General features: G+C 49.7%; 1 long non-coding RNA gene across 1 annotated transcript; it reads right to left on the bottom strand.

The window, feature by feature from the left end:
- Positions 1 to 2,602: 2,602 nt before the first annotated feature.
- LOC133097580 (uncharacterized) lies at positions 2,603 to 7,548 on the bottom strand. Its single transcript, XR_009702031.1, has 3 exons — positions 7,524 to 7,548; positions 6,389 to 6,664; positions 2,603 to 2,675 (listed from the first exon to the last, which is right to left on the bottom strand). It is a non-coding gene; the product is annotated as an uncharacterized LOC133097580 (long non-coding RNA).
- Between the last annotated feature and the right edge of the window lie 8,363 nt (positions 7,549 to 15,911).

Genomic DNA, 15,911 nt, shown 5'->3' with positions numbered 1-15,911 from the left:
CATACAACTCAATAGCAAAAACAAACAATCCAGTTAGAACATGGGCAGAAGACCTGAACAGACATTTTTCCAAAGAAGACATACAGATGGCCAACAGGCACATGAAAAGATGTCCCACATCACTAATCATCAGGGAAATGCACATCTAAACCACAGTGAGATATCACCTCATACCTGTCAGAATGGCCATCATCAAAAAGAATACAAATATCAAATGCTGGAGAGGGTGTGGAGAAAAGGGAACCTTCCTGCACTGTTGGTGGGAATGTAAACTGATACAGCCACTATGGAGAACAGTATGGAGGTTCCTTAAAAAACTAAAAATAGAACTACCATCTGACCCAGAAATTCCACTCCTGGGTACTTGTCCGAAAAAAATGAAAACACTTGGGGCTTCCCTGGTGGCGCAGTGGTTGAGAATCTGCCTGCCAATGCAGGGGACACGGGTTCGAGCCCTGGTCTGGGAAGATCCCACATGCCGCGGAGCAACTAGGCCCGTGAGCCACAACTACTGAGCCTGCGCGTCTGGAGCCTGTGCTCTGCAACAAGAGAGGCCGTGACAGTGAGAGGCCCAAGCACCGCGATGAAGAGTGGCCCCCGCTCGCCGCAACTAGAGAAAGCCCTCGCACAGAAGCGAAGACCCAACACAGCCAAAAATAAATAAATAAATAAATACATTAAAAAAAAAAAAAAGAAAACACTAACTATAACAGATACATGCACCCCTAGGTTCATAGCAGCACTATTTATAAGAGCCAAGACTTGGGAGCTCCCTAAGCCATCAATAAACAAATGGATAAGGAAGATGTGGTGTATACACACAATGGAATATTACTCATCCACGAGAAAGAAGGTAATCCTGCCATTTGCAGCAACAGGGACGGACTTGGAGGGCATTATGCTCAGTGAAATGAGTCAGAGAAAGATAAATACCGGTTGCCAACAGTGGGGTCAGAAGGTACAAACTTCCAGTTATAAAATGACTAAGCCCTGGGATGCAGTGTACAGCATGGTGACTATAGTTAGCAACACAGTACCGCAGAGTTGAACGTTGCAGAGAGAGTAGATCTTAAAAGTTCTCGTCACAGGAAAAAAATTCTGTAACTGTATGGGAAAGGATGTTACCTCGACAATGTGGCGATCATTTCACAATATATACGTATATCGTATCATTATACACCTGACACTGATTTGGTGTTATATGCCAATTACATCTCAATAAAATGTTTAAATAAAAATATTAAAGCTAACAGGAGATCAGCTCGGTGCTTTGTGACCTCCTAGAGGGGTGGGATAGGGAGGGTGGGAGGGAGGGAAATGCAAGAGGGAAGAGATATGGGAACATATGTGTATGTATAACTGATTCACTTTGTTATAAAGCAGAAACTAACACACCATTGTAAAGTAATTATACTCCAATAAAGATGTTAAAAAAAAATATTAAAGCTAAAAAGAAGTTGGACGTTCACTTAGTCTAAGCTTAGCTGCGGGCCCCTCAGCAGTGCCTCTGCTGCTGGCCACGACCTCTCATCTGAACACCTCCAGTGACAGGTACGTGTGACACGCCCCGCCCCACCCCTGCCCCAGACTCTTCTAGCTCAGGCAGAACTGTTGGGGAACCACTGACGGAAACCACCGGCCCCAGCCAGGCCCGGGAGTAACCGCTTGCGTGAGATCTCTTTCAACAGGAGGTCCTGGTAAGGAATGCAGAACTAACAAGCCACCACCGACCGGAAGAATTCGGGAAAGGTCAAAAGGAGAGAGACTCCAGTCCATATGTCCTGCCAACCTCCCAGAATCCTCCTCGCTGGAATCCATCTTGGCTGAGATGCGTGTGCCACCAGGAGGGGCCCTGAGTCGGACCAAATATGAGCCAAGCAAGGTGATTGGCCAGAGACAACCCGGAAACTAACCCCATCACCATAAAACCCGAGACAGAGCCACGTGGAGAGCAGTGCCCCTGGGTTCCCTTACCCACCTGCTCTCTGCCCAGGCGCCCCTTCCCAATAACGTCTCTTGCTTTGTCAGCACGTGTGTCTCCTCGGACAGTTCATTTCTGAGTGTTAGACAAGAGCCCACTCTCAGGCCCTGGAAGGGGTCCCCCTTCCTGCAACAGAACGGTTTCTTCCTTTTGCTGAGGACACGCTATAATTTGCTGGATTGGGCCTCAGTTTCAGCCCCTGACACCCTGTGGGCGAGATCTCCCCCTCTCCCACGTGCACACTCACTGGGTGACTGGTGACCCCTCTCGTATCCCTCCCTCCAAGGCCCCTCTTCCTGTCCCGGCGCTGAGCCCACTCACCTTCCCGGAGCCCCTGGGAGCATCTACGACCGGCCAGGCCCTCACGGACCGTGGTGCTCAGGGCTTGGCTCGGGGCTCAGCTGTGGCCGCTCAGTGCGGAGCAGGACCGCTTTGTTCTAAACACTGTGGTCTATTCACGAGGCCTAGAGTTTAATTAGCTTTCCTGGCAACCACATTAAACAATGGCTTGTTTCTTAGCAGCAACTACGCATTTGAGCGGTTGGGTTTTTAAAACCCAAAAACAGAGCCCGCCATTTACTTACTGATAGACTTTGTCCTGTCCTATGGGCTGGTTCTCCAGACTTTCAGAGACCTTTTGTGATTCTGATTTTTCCCTTGAATGTATTAGCATTCCACTCTAGTTCTGTGTCACCTGCAGATAAAATAAGCCACCGATTAAAAAAAAAAAATCTTGTGTAGCACAAAAACGCAGAGTCCTGCGGTATGCCAATAACAACCTTCTTTTAGGTTAAAAAGGATTGATTAATTAACAACCCTATGATCCTTCGACCATTTATAAACCTACCCAATTACCCTCTCGCTCAACCCCTGGGAGCAGGACATTAGCCAGTCTTTATGGCCGTCATCGTCTGAGGCCCTTTTCTATGTGGGGCAATTACCCACCTTATGAGTCTTTCGGGAGCCAAGACCACCTCCCAGAATGAAAGGCAGAAAATGCCAGCGGCTGGCTTTCTCAGCATCCTTTGCAGCTCGGGTACAGCCATGGGATCCAGGCCCCAGCGGTTGGAAGCATCGTGCTGAACTTTGACCCAGGAGCTCAAGAGGGTGGGGACAGCTTCATGCCCTTGGGGACACCAGGGTCGTGGTGTTGGCAGTGGGAAAGGTGATGCCCAGGCTGGTGTTGACAAGCTCTTGTGTCCTCACAGGACCAGCCCCGTGATTTCTGGATATGGTTCTGATGTGTGACGTCCAAACCCGGCTGTCTAGCCCTTCCCGAGAGTCGGTAAGCAGCTCTATATCCTTGAATAAAATCCCTTTTCTGCTTAAACTAACTAGAATCTGTCTCTGTTGTTTTGACCTAAAAGCAGCCAGTGAGACCTGCCTCTTCCCTCATCCTCACGGCCCGGGAGTGAGTCCTTCCTGGACTGTGGGCCGTCATCACCAACCTCCCTTACACGTTTGCCAGTCGGACAGTCCTGTCGGAAAAGGAGGTGAAAACAGACTGACACCGTGTGTTTTTCGGGACCTGGGCTGGCTCTTCAGAGTCACTGATGCCCTTTGCAAGAGCTTGGAAACCATCTTCGCGGACGTTCTTCAAGATGCTGGCCAAGAGTCAACATCAAGCCCACTCATCTGAACTTCATAGAACCTGCCCTCTTTCTCTTTTTGAAAATTACAACTACCATCTCCCCATCTCTTGGGACTCCGTTATTTTTCACGATTCCTCTGAGATTATCCCGAGGATTTCTCAACTGCACCTGTGGATTCTTCAGCATCCCGGGATTTCCTTTTCCTGCCTAGGAACATGCTCTCATACAATCCTCTCGGCTGTTTGATCTGCACTTTTTAGTTTGCAGAGGACTCTTCTTTGAGAAGACAGAAGCCACGCAGGGGTTGAGGGGTTGCACGTTCTCTGTGACCTGTGAACAACCCCCCACCCAGCTTCCACGGCAGCCCCCTCAGCCCCGCACATCCCTGGAGAATGAGGCAGCGCGCAGCCGTCTGTCTGCGCGTCCGATGTCTGAGCCCAAACCCCGTGCCCCGCAGCCTACACACGCTGTCCTTGTGCCCGGAGGAGACTGTGCATGGGGTGGGCATTCTGACCAGTGGCTGCAGCCCACCCCAGACACCTGCTGCCCTGCAAGCTTCACGTCCATCACTGGCGACTCAGATTCCACCACAGAAACACACAGGAGCCACCACGTAAAATAGTTCATAATCTCTGGGCCTTATTTACCTTCTTAAGCATCACCGTTTAGTCTCACTTAATACAGCTTACGTATCTCTGGCAACAAAAGCAAGACTATTTCAAATTGTTAGAATCGTGAGTCTTCAAAAGCACAGCACTGAGTTCAGTGTATCTGTGCACAAACATCCACTATTCAGTCAATGAACTACTCAGACCACTAGAAATGGGGGTCGGGGGAGAGTGGAGGAGGCCCCCTGCCAGGAGCCTGAGGGGCATTAAAGACCCACATGGTCTGTAGGCAAGGGGCCAACCCCCGAGGCCCTGTGCTTTGAGTGTTTAAAAGGAGCGGGCTTCCTGTCAGCGAGGTGGCGGTCTTGTCACAGAGAGGGGAGCTCTGTCCCCTGGCCCCGGGCCCCTGGGGCTGTAACACCCTGGGCTCGGGCCAGGGAGGGCGTGAGGGCCTCCCGACCAAGCCAGCCCTAGAAAGTCACTGTTCCCAGAACTTCTACAAAGGGCTCTGCTCTGGCCCAGTGGAGCAATGGGGGCAGATGACACAAGACGCAGAGACACATTCACCCCTCTCCCTCCCCTGCTACTGAGAAGACCCCCAGCCCCAGGCCTCAGCTGCCGTGCCCACCACTACCTCACCCAGTGCCCGGGAGCTGCAGGGATTAAGGGGCTCGGCTCCAAATCCCTGGGCCAGTTTGGCGGGGACGCCCTTCACTGAGATAGGGATGCCCAGAGGGTCCCTGGCCAGTGAGACGGGAGGAGATGGCAAGGGCTCTGAGACCCGCCAGGCTGCGGGAGGAGACCCTGCCCGAACCCACCGCCTCCTCCCCCAGCCCAGCTCCGGGCGCTGGTCCCAACTCGCCACCACCAGGCCCTATTCAGCCACCAGCTCCTCTCTGCCCTGATCACTTAGTGACCCACGATCCAGCCCGTCTGCACCCACGTCTGCACCCAGGCTACCAGAAGTTCACGGTCAGGTGTGGGGGGAAGGGGCTGGCGCGTCTCAGGAAGACTGACACCCGTGTTCCGGTGTCAGGGAGGGGACCTGGAGCACTCGCGCTGCAGGGGCGGAAGGGGTCCTGTGATTCCTCCACACCTTTAAGCCCCAAACAAACAGCCTTAGGTTCCCACAGTCCTGCACCTACTCTCATCCTTGTCGGTAAGATGCCAAACAAAAACTGCAATAAATCTAAATGTTTCCCTTCTCCCAAAGGTCTGCAGCAGGATCCACCCCATTCTAAAAGAACACATCTTAACTACCGTGATCAGAGACACACAGGACACCCCGCACCCCCTGCCACCTTTAAGAACGAGGAAAATCATAGACAAAGGTCAGCAAGTACATGACGGAGAAAACCATAATTTGAAAAGACACATGCACCCCAGTGTTCACAGCAGCACTATTTACAATAGCCAGGTCATGGAAGCAACCTAAATGTCTGTTAACACATGAATGGATAAAGAAGATGTGGTACATATGTACAATGGAATATTACTCAGCCATAAAAAAGAACAAAATAATGCCATTTGCAGCAACATGGATGGACCTAGAGATTATCATATAAGTGAAGTCAGAAAGAGAAAGACAAATATATGCTATCACTTATAGGCAGAATCTAAAGAAAAGATACAAATGAACTTATTTACAAAACAGAAACAGCCTCACATAGAAAACAAATTTATGGTTACCAAAGGGGAAAGGGGAGGGATAAATTAGGAGTTTCAGATTGACATATACACACTACTATATATAGAATAGATAACCAACAAGGACCTACTGTACAGCACAGGGTACTCTACTCAACACTCTGTAATAACCTATACGGGAAAAGAATCTAAAAGAGTGGATACCTGTATACGTATAACCGATTCACTTTGCTGTACACCTGAAATTAACACAGCATTGTAAATCGACTATACTCCAATTAAAAAAAAAAAAAGTCAGCAGGCACATGAGCAGATTGAACAGTGCAGAGGAGACGGGCCCGACACAGCAAGAGAACAGGGCAAGAAACGGGAGACCCGCTCGTCCTCCTGAGGAACGATCACAAGGGGCAGCGTTTCTGGGGGTCCCACCAGCAGCTTCCCGCTCAGATCCCGGCCTCGCCCACCAGCAGAGGAGCAGAGCCAGCCTGGGGGCTTGGGTTCAGGCGGGACTGCCCTGCCCAGCCTCCCCTCCACGCCGCCCGCACTGCAGGGACGGGTACCTGTGATCTCTGACTGCCCTTCTATTTCTATGCCTGGGTTGTGGGTGAGATTCGTCAGCACAGGACAGAGGACGGAGGGGTCTGTACCAGCCCAGGACGATCTTCAGCCACATCAGGTGACACCTCCCCCAAGTCTATCTTTGCATTTTGGGACACAGGAATCCATGGTCTGGACTTGCCATCTCTGAGGATCTGCGTGGTTATCTGGCTCCCAGGATGTTTCCTTTCTTCGAGGGAGAAACACAAACAATTCTCGGTCCTTCTCCTCCCTCTGTCCTGTTAGGAGGGAAACATTTTCAAGTCACCCTGGGTTCCGACCTTGAGAAATCACCAGCAGAGTTAATAGAATCATCAACAACATGAGTTTCTTCCCTCCCTGTGGCCATGTGCCCGGGGAGGGTGGAGGGATGCAATGAAAGAAGCAGAGAAAAGGATTAGAGATGGAAAGAAATTGCATCAGGGGAGAAGGCCCAGACAAGATGCAGGGCCAGACAGCAAGTAGGATGCTTGTAGGTTATGCTGTGGCACCTGCCGCAATCTCTCCTCGTAGCCGGGCTGCGGGTTCTCCGCACGCAGTTGTATGAACAGCACAGTGGGCAGTGGGGTGGGTGCCTGTCTCAGAAAGGATCTGGCCTTACTTTGCACACGAAAAATCAATGTAAGGAAACACCCTCATGTTTATATATCAACTATTGGGCTGTGTTCACTGAGATGTTTGTGATTTTAAAGATATCTTTCCTACACGTCAATCCCCATCTGATCTGCCGGCAGAATTTCCACGCCATCGCACAGTTACATTAGAGCAAGGACACAGGGATTTTATTTCAGCTCTGACTGGGTCTACAAGGCCTTTGTATTCTTTTCTCAAAGAGGAATAGCTTTAAAAAAAATTTTTTTTTTAAGAGAGGAGGGAAAAGGGTCAGCATGGCTGCCAAGAACTTCTTGGTTTGCTTCCAAAGCACTGTGAACAGAACTCGCTAAGGTCAAATGGAGCCCCTCCCCCCCCCCCCAGGGGCTCCGTGCAGAGGAGACGGGAACCACGCCGCCTTCCTCGGCTCCTCCGCCTGCCGTGGTGGGTCCTGCTGGCCCCTCCTGCTGGAAGCTGCTGTCCGGGCTGCTGCGTCCTGTGACTTACCCTTACCCTGACCCTCTTCTCGCTCCGTCACCAGACGACAACGCTGTCCTGCGAGCCTTTCCCAACTGCAGCCGTCGGTCCTGGCTTGTCCACCTCACACACCCGTTGTCCCTGAAGGAGTTCAAAGCACCTGGTGGCTCGTTTTCCCACTGTTGCCCCACTTGAGCTCAAATGTCATGTTTTCAGGAAGAAATTTTAAGTCCCGCCATCATTTTGAACTCACCGTTTCCAAAATGGAACTTCCCGTCTTGACCTGGAACTACACTTCCGGCTGACGTCTGCATCCTTCTCAAAGGCTCCGCGGTTGCCATGGTCACCCTGATGCACATCTTAGATGCTGTTTTTGTCCCACCTCCTCCATCTCCTCTGTTCTTCAGCCATCAATTCCTACCGGCACTTTTCTCTAAATGTCTCCTCCAGCTTCTTTGTCCCCTCTGCCCTGCGCAGGGGGGGCGGGGCGGGTAGCTCCCATCTCATCTCTGACTCCCGGGCCCCCAGCTCCGCATCTGGTCTCCCGTACAATGGCCGGGCTGGTCTTCCCTCCACGTCACTTCTGTATCGGGAAACCTTCAGCAGCATCAGGTGAACACTTCGGCTGGCCTTTCCTGACTTGCAGGCAGGCATCTGGCCCTAGGCTCGCTACAAAGCACGCACTTGCTGTGCAAGCCCTGGGTTTCCGTCTCCCCGCGGATGAGCTGCCTCGTGTCTGCCGCTGAGCCTTTGCGTTGCAGTCCTTCCTGTGCCCGCCTGTCCTGTGCTTCCTCCGAAATTTCTCCATCTTCATCGCTCAGGCCCCATCACCTTTTTATCTAAAACGTACTCCCGCCTTTCTTGCCTCCCTCTCCTCCAAGCTCATGTCGGGTTTGTAATCTCTGCCGCAAAGTTATTAGAGTGATGCATTGTCTTCTAATATTTCTTAGAATTTTCAGCTTGCATGTTTCTCCCCATCCAGACTGTGCTCTCCTTGAGGGCAGGGACAGTGTCTTATATTTCTTCCTTCCAATTATCCCCTCCTCCTGGTATCCTACTTGTTTTCCATGATCCCACATCTTACCTATTTTGCTTTTACCATTTTTTATTGTGTACATTTTTGTAAGCAATCCCCAAACTTTTGCAGGATAAAAAAATAATTTCTTCTGTATCTTTCATAATACCCATCGTTGTAGTAGCTAAACACAGGTGGTTTGTGAGAACCCACTCAATATGGAGTTGATTTTGAAATATAGTAGAGTACATGTGTATTAATCTCAAGCAACTAAAAAATGTATTTCAGTCCCTTAAGAATCTGAATTTAAGTGGAATCATTTAGGCCTTTTTCCCCATTCTGATTCAGCTCTGCTGTTTTTCATTATATCCCAGTACTCTGATAATGACTTGATACGACTAAAACTGAAAAGAGAGAAAAGGTAAAAACAATCAAACAAGCACAACAAAAAACTCAAAGTGTCTTCAGATGGGAGCTTAAAGAGGATAGCTGGGCTTCCCTGGTGGCGCGGTGGTTGAGAATCCACCTGCCAATGCAGGGGACACGGGTTCGAGCCCTGGTCTGGGAAGATCCCACATGCTGCGGAGCAACTAAGCCCGTGAGCCACAATTACTGAGCCTGCGCGTCTGGAGCCTGTGCTCCGCAACAAGAGGGGCCGCGATAGTGAGAGGCCCGCGCACCGCAATGAAGAGTGGGCCCCGCTTGCCGCAACTAGAGAAAGCCCTCACACAGAAACGAAGACCCAACACAGCCCAAAATAAATAAATTTAAAGAGGATAGCTGGTAGATCATTTCTATATGAGGACACGAGTTTACGGGACATTGCTCCACACACCAGGCTCCACGAGCCCAACACCCACGCTGAGCAGGGGAAGGGAAGGGCAGGGCAGGTAGAGAGACGCAGGCACACAGAGAGACAGGGCGATAGGACAGAAATAATACAAAACAGGATTTTTTTTTTGAATTTTATTTTATTTATTTTTTATACAGCAGGTTCTTATTAGCTATCTATTTTATACATATTAGTGTATATAGGATCTTTTTTTCTTAAGGAAAGAAAAAATGCATTCTCTGGCATAAGGAACAGTTCAGGATCAAAGGCTAAGACTCTGATTTTTAAAGTTTTGTGTCTGTTCTCTCATGCCTAAGCCACTGGGCGAATTTAGCCAGTGGGCAAGATCATTACAGCTCTGCTCGTGTGGCACGTTTCCTTTGCGACGCCCTCTTCTTGGAAGCCTCACTCACTCCAGCGTGATTACAGGGGCCGAGTGATAACAGGTCAGTCCTGCGCATCTGTCTCAGTGGGTAAATAAATCACAGGCGGGATCATTTCAGCTTGGAGGGTAGAAACTCGAGCCCAGCTTTGATTTCTGCCACCATCGCCACATCACAGCAACCCCACAGTTGCTGCCCCAGAGGAACCAGCAGCGAGGTTACATGTGGACACGGCCCCCGCGCCACGTGGCCAGAGCCAGAGGGCGTGGCAGCTCGTCCCCCTCCTGGAATCTCCTCCTGGACGGGATGGAGGGCTCGTCCTCACCCCACGGCCTCGCAGGTGCCTGTGCTGTGTGGACCCCACTGCTCGAGCACCGTGGGGCCCACATGATAGGGGAGCTGCTTTTAAGCACCGCGTCTGTTCAATTATTCTCCGTGTCTGTCTTTATTTACTGGACATGGAGGGTTTCAACAGCCATGGTGGGCTTATTGAAATGGAGCGGTTAAAGCTGGTCGCTGATCCACAGAAAGGACTCGCAGACTTGGTGGTCCTGCTGCCTGGCATCTCGTAAAAGCTCAGAAGGATCCTACCCCCAGACCCTCCCTCCCCCAAACCAGGGTTCTCCATCAGAATCAGGTCCCAGCAGAAAGCTCACTACACGTGTGCAAGGGAGAGGAAGAAGGGGGGCTTACAAACGAGCCTGGGCTCGCGGGTGTTGAGAAGGAGCTGGCAGCCGGGCCTCCGTCCTCGCTTTGCATCTGCCTTTACGGGGTTTACTGAATGTGCTCCTGGGATATCATTGATAAGGAAATTGGCTTAACCCAAAAGGACGTTTTCGCTTTATGTCTTGTAGTGCCCTTGAGTGCTTAAAAAAAGGGAAAAGGTAATTCTATCAAGCTTTCAGTTTTCACTGGCAGAAGGAATGTGGCTCGCCAGGAATGGGATGAGAAGCACGGCCTTGTTCCTGGGGGTCATTTCATGTTGAATTACGGGGCTCGAATTCTGTGTTTTCTCTCTATAAACCCCGACCCCAATCTGCTGAGAATATTCATTAGCTCACAGAAGGCAGAGCCCCTGACCATCACCTTGACAGCCCAGGGAGTCATGTGTCCATCCTGCTGGTCCCTCGTGGACTCAGCATTACATCAAGACGCACTTGGAAGACATGGGCTGACCTCTGAAGACTCACCGGCCTCTGCCTGCAGAGAAGCGGCGTTCCCTCCACACAGCAAAGGCCTCAGGGGACCCCAATTCTCTTTGTGACTCGAATCTGTCACTTGGCCCAATTCTTCGATGACGAGGGAAGAAGAAGCTATTACAAGAGCAAAGCAGTAATCTCTACTGCTAAAGTTACGATGCTTTCACATATCTTGGGCGGATTTCTAATTCTACTTTCATTTTTTTATTTTTATTTTTTGGCCATGCTGCATGGCATGCGGGATCTTAGCTCCCCGACCAAGTGTTGTCAAACCCGCGCCCCCTGCGCTGGAAGCGTGGAGTCTTAACCACTGGACTGCCAGGGAATTCCCTTGAGAGGGTTTCTAATATGATTTATCTTTAAATCATGGGCTGGTGCCCCTGAATGAGAAGCTGGACCCAGTATAGTACGTTTCTCTGTTTTCTGGGTGATCATCTAAAAACAGATTTTTATTCTCTTCAACTGCACTATTACAGTAGCTATTGGCTACATGTGACTATTTCTATTTAAACTTAAATTAATTAAAATGCACTCAGATTAGAGATTCAGTTCCTGGGTCACGGCAGTCACACGTGGCAAGCGGCCCCCGTACCAGACAGCACGGGTATGAGACATCCCATCACTCCCCAGAGCAGATGCTCTGATGGATAGCACTGCTCTAGAGAATAAACACTGATACGTTTATTTCTCCCCTACGCTCACCTATATCCCGAATCCCAAACATTTACCAGCAATCCAAAGATAACTGTACAGCTGCCTTTAGCCTCTTTCATCAACTAAGTCTTGTGAATTCAAGGCCAGCTGGTTGTGGCAGACTGATTTCCTTCCTAAGAGGGTTTTTCAGACACTCCACCTGCAAAGATGATGGAACTCCTTGAAAGGTGAACTAGAGAACCTGCAGAGAGAGCGAGCTGGAGGGACAGGGCCAGCAAAGACACTATGAATTTTACGTCTTACCTGTTCACTTTCTGCTCCGTGAGGAGGGCTTGGGTTTTTTACCGCTCCTTATCCTCTAGCCCCAGTGGCTCTGCTGAGAGGGTGTGGCACGAAGGCCCCTTGATTCTGCAGGAAGCTACAGGAGCGTGTGGGGCCTGGGAGGTGGAATCTGCCCAGCAGAGAACCACCTCTGGTTCACCTGGACGATGAGCTCGTGTTGCACACCTGCTCCGTTTCCTGGGTGATGAGGGGGCGGGCTTCCCAACAACTCGGCCGGCGGTTTCCACACCAGGACGCACACAGTGACGGCACCAGCAGAAGCCCTGCTCGGTTCACATATGCCCTCGACCAGACCCCAGTCTGCAGGCTGCACCGTGAGACTCTTCTTTGGTTGATCTTTCCGTGGCTTCGCACCATGGCGGGAGTTTCTTAGGGGTCCTGCAATCAGGATTCATACAGAAGAACCAGCAGAACCTTAGTATTGATCTAGGTACGCGTACCTTCTATTTTGTAGGGACTTTTTCACGGGATCCATTGTACCATGAAACAGGCCAGCTGGTTCTCAAGTTCTCAAAGTAAAAGTCAATCCTTCATGGAAAATCAGCGTCAGGGTTACCCTGGGTTCTTTTTTTTTTTTTTTAATAAATTTATTTATTTATATGTTTGTTTTTATTTTTGGCTGTGTTGGGTCTTCGTTGCTGCGTGCAGGCTTTCGTTGTGGCGAGCGGGGGCTACTCTTCGTTGTGGTGCACTGGCTTCTCACTGCGGTGACTTCTCTTGTTGTGGAGCACGGGCTCTAGGTGTGCGGGCTTCAGTAGTTGTGGCATGTGGGCTCAGTAGCTGTGGCTGGCGGGCTCTAGAGCGCAGGCTCAGTCGTTGTGGCGCACGGACTTAGTTGCTCCGTGGCGTGTGGGATCTTCCTGGACCAGGGCTCAAACCCGTGTCCCCTGCATTGGCAGGCGGACTCTTAACCACTGCGCCACCAGGGAAGCCCCTATCCTGGGTTCTTGAAGACAATGTGCTCTGAACACTCAGCAGTGGTGGAAACATGGGATGGCCCTTCTCTTCCTAAACGACGTTCATTTTTCCACCTGCTCCTGAACTCAGCAGTGATCATTCTCTCCAAAGTGGGTATCCCTTGCTCTCTCACTTAATTTCCAAGCTCTCATCTTCCTAAAACATTGTGGATGTCTGCTCCTCCCTTCCAAATCTGTGACCCCCACAGGTCGGGGCCTTAGGTCCTCTGTCCATCCGAGGGGAGACTCAGACAAAGGAAGGAAGCTGGCACAGACCCATCTTGAACGGTGGAGGCCAGCACCACGGCAGTTCCCCGCTCTCCTGCCAGAGACACTGCGTCAAACACAAGCCAACAGCCGTGCTGTGTGCGTCCTTCCCCCTCCTGACGGCTCCCTAAGCGGTAGCACACTCTACCTCATCTGTCCTTTACCTGTGCAGCTCAGAGATGCTCCATATCCGCACGTCATGGACTTCCCCGCGGGGATGCTTTTCATGGTTGGGTAGCTTCTGCTGCACAGATGTCACCAGAGCCCCACCGATGGACACTTAGGCTGTTGCCGGTATTTTGCTGTGATAAACAACACTGCAATGGATAAGGTACTGGCATTTTACACTTGATGAATAAGTGCCTCTGGAAGACAGATTCTTAGAATGGTGAATGCATTTGCAATTTTGATATTTTCTAGAATGCTCTCCCTAGATGTTTCATCAAATCACGTTCTCATCAGCAAAATAAGTGCTCCTAATTTCTAATTTTTTAAATTTATTATTATTTTATTTATGTATTTTCTGTTTTTTGGCTGCGTTGGGTCTTAGTTGTGGCACACAGGATCTTCGTTGAGGCACACGGGATCTTTCGTTGTGGCGAGTGGGCCTCTCTCTAGTTGCGGTGGGCAGGTTTTCTCTTCTCTAGTGGCACACAGGCTGCAGGGCGTGTGGGCTCTGTAGTTTGCGGCATGCGGGCTCTCTCATTGAGGCGTGCGGGCTTAGTTGCCCTGCGGCATGTGGGATCTTAGTTTCCCGACCAGGAATCGAACCCATGTCCCCTGCATTGGAAGGCGGATTCCCTAATTTTTTTTAAAGTTTCCAACTTTATAGGTGAAAAATATTTCATAGTTATTAAGTGCATCTACATTAGAAATATGGTAGAACACCTTTTAATATATTGGCATTTCTTTTTTGAGGAACTGCCAGTTAATACTGGCATCAGGTTGGTGTGGGTGAGAGACCAGACTACAGTCAAGGGGTTTATTCTCACACAGATCATGTCTGGAGATGAGTAGTTCAGGAGGCACGAAGCCTGCAAGGTTATCGGGGTCTCAAGCTCCTCGTTTCTTTCCCCCCATCATATTAAAATGTGGCTTCCATCTTAAAGGTCACCTAGGCTCAAGATAGCTGCTGGAGTACCAGCTAACATGTCTACACTGCAGGCTACAAGAAGGAAAAAGAAAACGGCCACAGGGTGTGTGCCTCCTCCCTTTTAAGAAGCCTCACAGAAGCCCCCTTTGACACTTAGCTTCTGTTTCAGCAACAACTCAGTACCGTGGCTGTGTCTGAAGGAAACTGGAAAATGGGGCTTTTTAACTGAGGGCGTTGCCCGGGAATCAGTTAATAAGGGAGAAGAGGGTATTGGGTATTGGGAGGGCACTGGCAGTTTCTGTCCCATATTCTTGGTCAGTTTTACTTTTGGGTTTTCATTCTCTTATTGAGTCCCAGGAGCTCTTTATATATGAAGGAAATTCTCCTTGCCTGTCACAGGAGTTACAAAATTTTTTTCTATTATTTTCTTTTGACTTTGATTAAGGTCTTTTGTCACGTAAGTATTTTTTCTGTAGTTGAAGGTATGCATGTTTTCTTCTGTATGGCTTCTGGTTTTTGAGTCACATATAGGAAGGTCTCTCCTGGTTTCTTCTGGGACTTTTACAAAGGTCTCATACCCGGAAAGATTCAACTCAAGGTCAAAGCCTTCTGGAACCGAATTTCCTCTCTAAGTTGTGGGCCATAGCAGTGGCAGCTGGCGCACTGACCACTCTGCTACCTCTGGAGACTTAAGGACATCACTCAAGTAGTCTGACCTGTAACCATAGTATGGTGACTCGAAGACCACTCACACACGCAGGTCTTTCCATCAAGGTTCCTGGGGTCTGGGTGGCTGCAGAGCAACAAGAATTTGTATCCAGTGAGATCAAGATGCTGTTTAGGATGGAAATTTAAATAGCCAAGTCAGAAAGTTATTACAAGTTATTAACAGAAAGACAAGAGAAATGAGAGAAACATTCCTCTGTGAAAGAGGGAGGGTATTTTAAGGCATTCATAGCTCACAGAGGCCACCCCACCAGCTCCTTCTGGTCTCTGGTGAGAATCACTTACCGCCAAGAACAGAGCCGGGCGTTCACAGGAGTCAGGGAAGGGCAAGCCTGTGCTCAGCTGGACACGGCGAGTCTCGTGTGACTCCCCCTCCGTTACTGCGGTTGGTTGGCGCATTCTTTTTCTCGGAAAAAAGCAATTCGAATAGGATGCTACCTCGATAAGAACATAGCTTAATTGGTTCAAAAAATTTTTTTAAATTTCACATGGATACACACAACAAGTTGTACAACTTAGTCTAACATCTACTAAAAGCGCTTTCCAAACTTGAATCCTAATGTTGTATAGAGCTCTGGACTGAAATGTTCACCTGAGCTTCTGGAGGCATGAAAACACTGTCCTGTTCTCATTAGGAATAGAAAATTACATGCACCACAGTTGGGAACACCACCTTAACTTGTTCTTTCTAAATCTGATTAGACCCAGCAAAGGCTCGTGCATACACCCCAGGAGAGTGTAGTGAAATATCTGAAAGCAGAGGTGAAAACAGTGCACATGTTAAAATAGCGCTTTTCAAGACAGGGAAATGGCCTCCTCCTCCTCACCTTCGCCCAGTAAGGAGACAGGGCAGAAACAGGGGGAAACTAAATGATCACCGACTTGCCCAGGTGGTTACAAAGGTAGCTTTCGGCAAAAGCTCTCATACAACCTACAACTCCTGATTCTTAA

This window comes from Eubalaena glacialis, chromosome 9 (genome assembly GCF_028564815.1).
Source record: "Eubalaena glacialis isolate mEubGla1 chromosome 9, mEubGla1.1.hap2.+ XY, whole genome shotgun sequence".
Taxonomy (NCBI): Eukaryota; Metazoa; Chordata; class Mammalia; order Artiodactyla; family Balaenidae; genus Eubalaena; species Eubalaena glacialis.
This window is presented reverse-complemented; position numbering and strand designations above follow the sequence as displayed.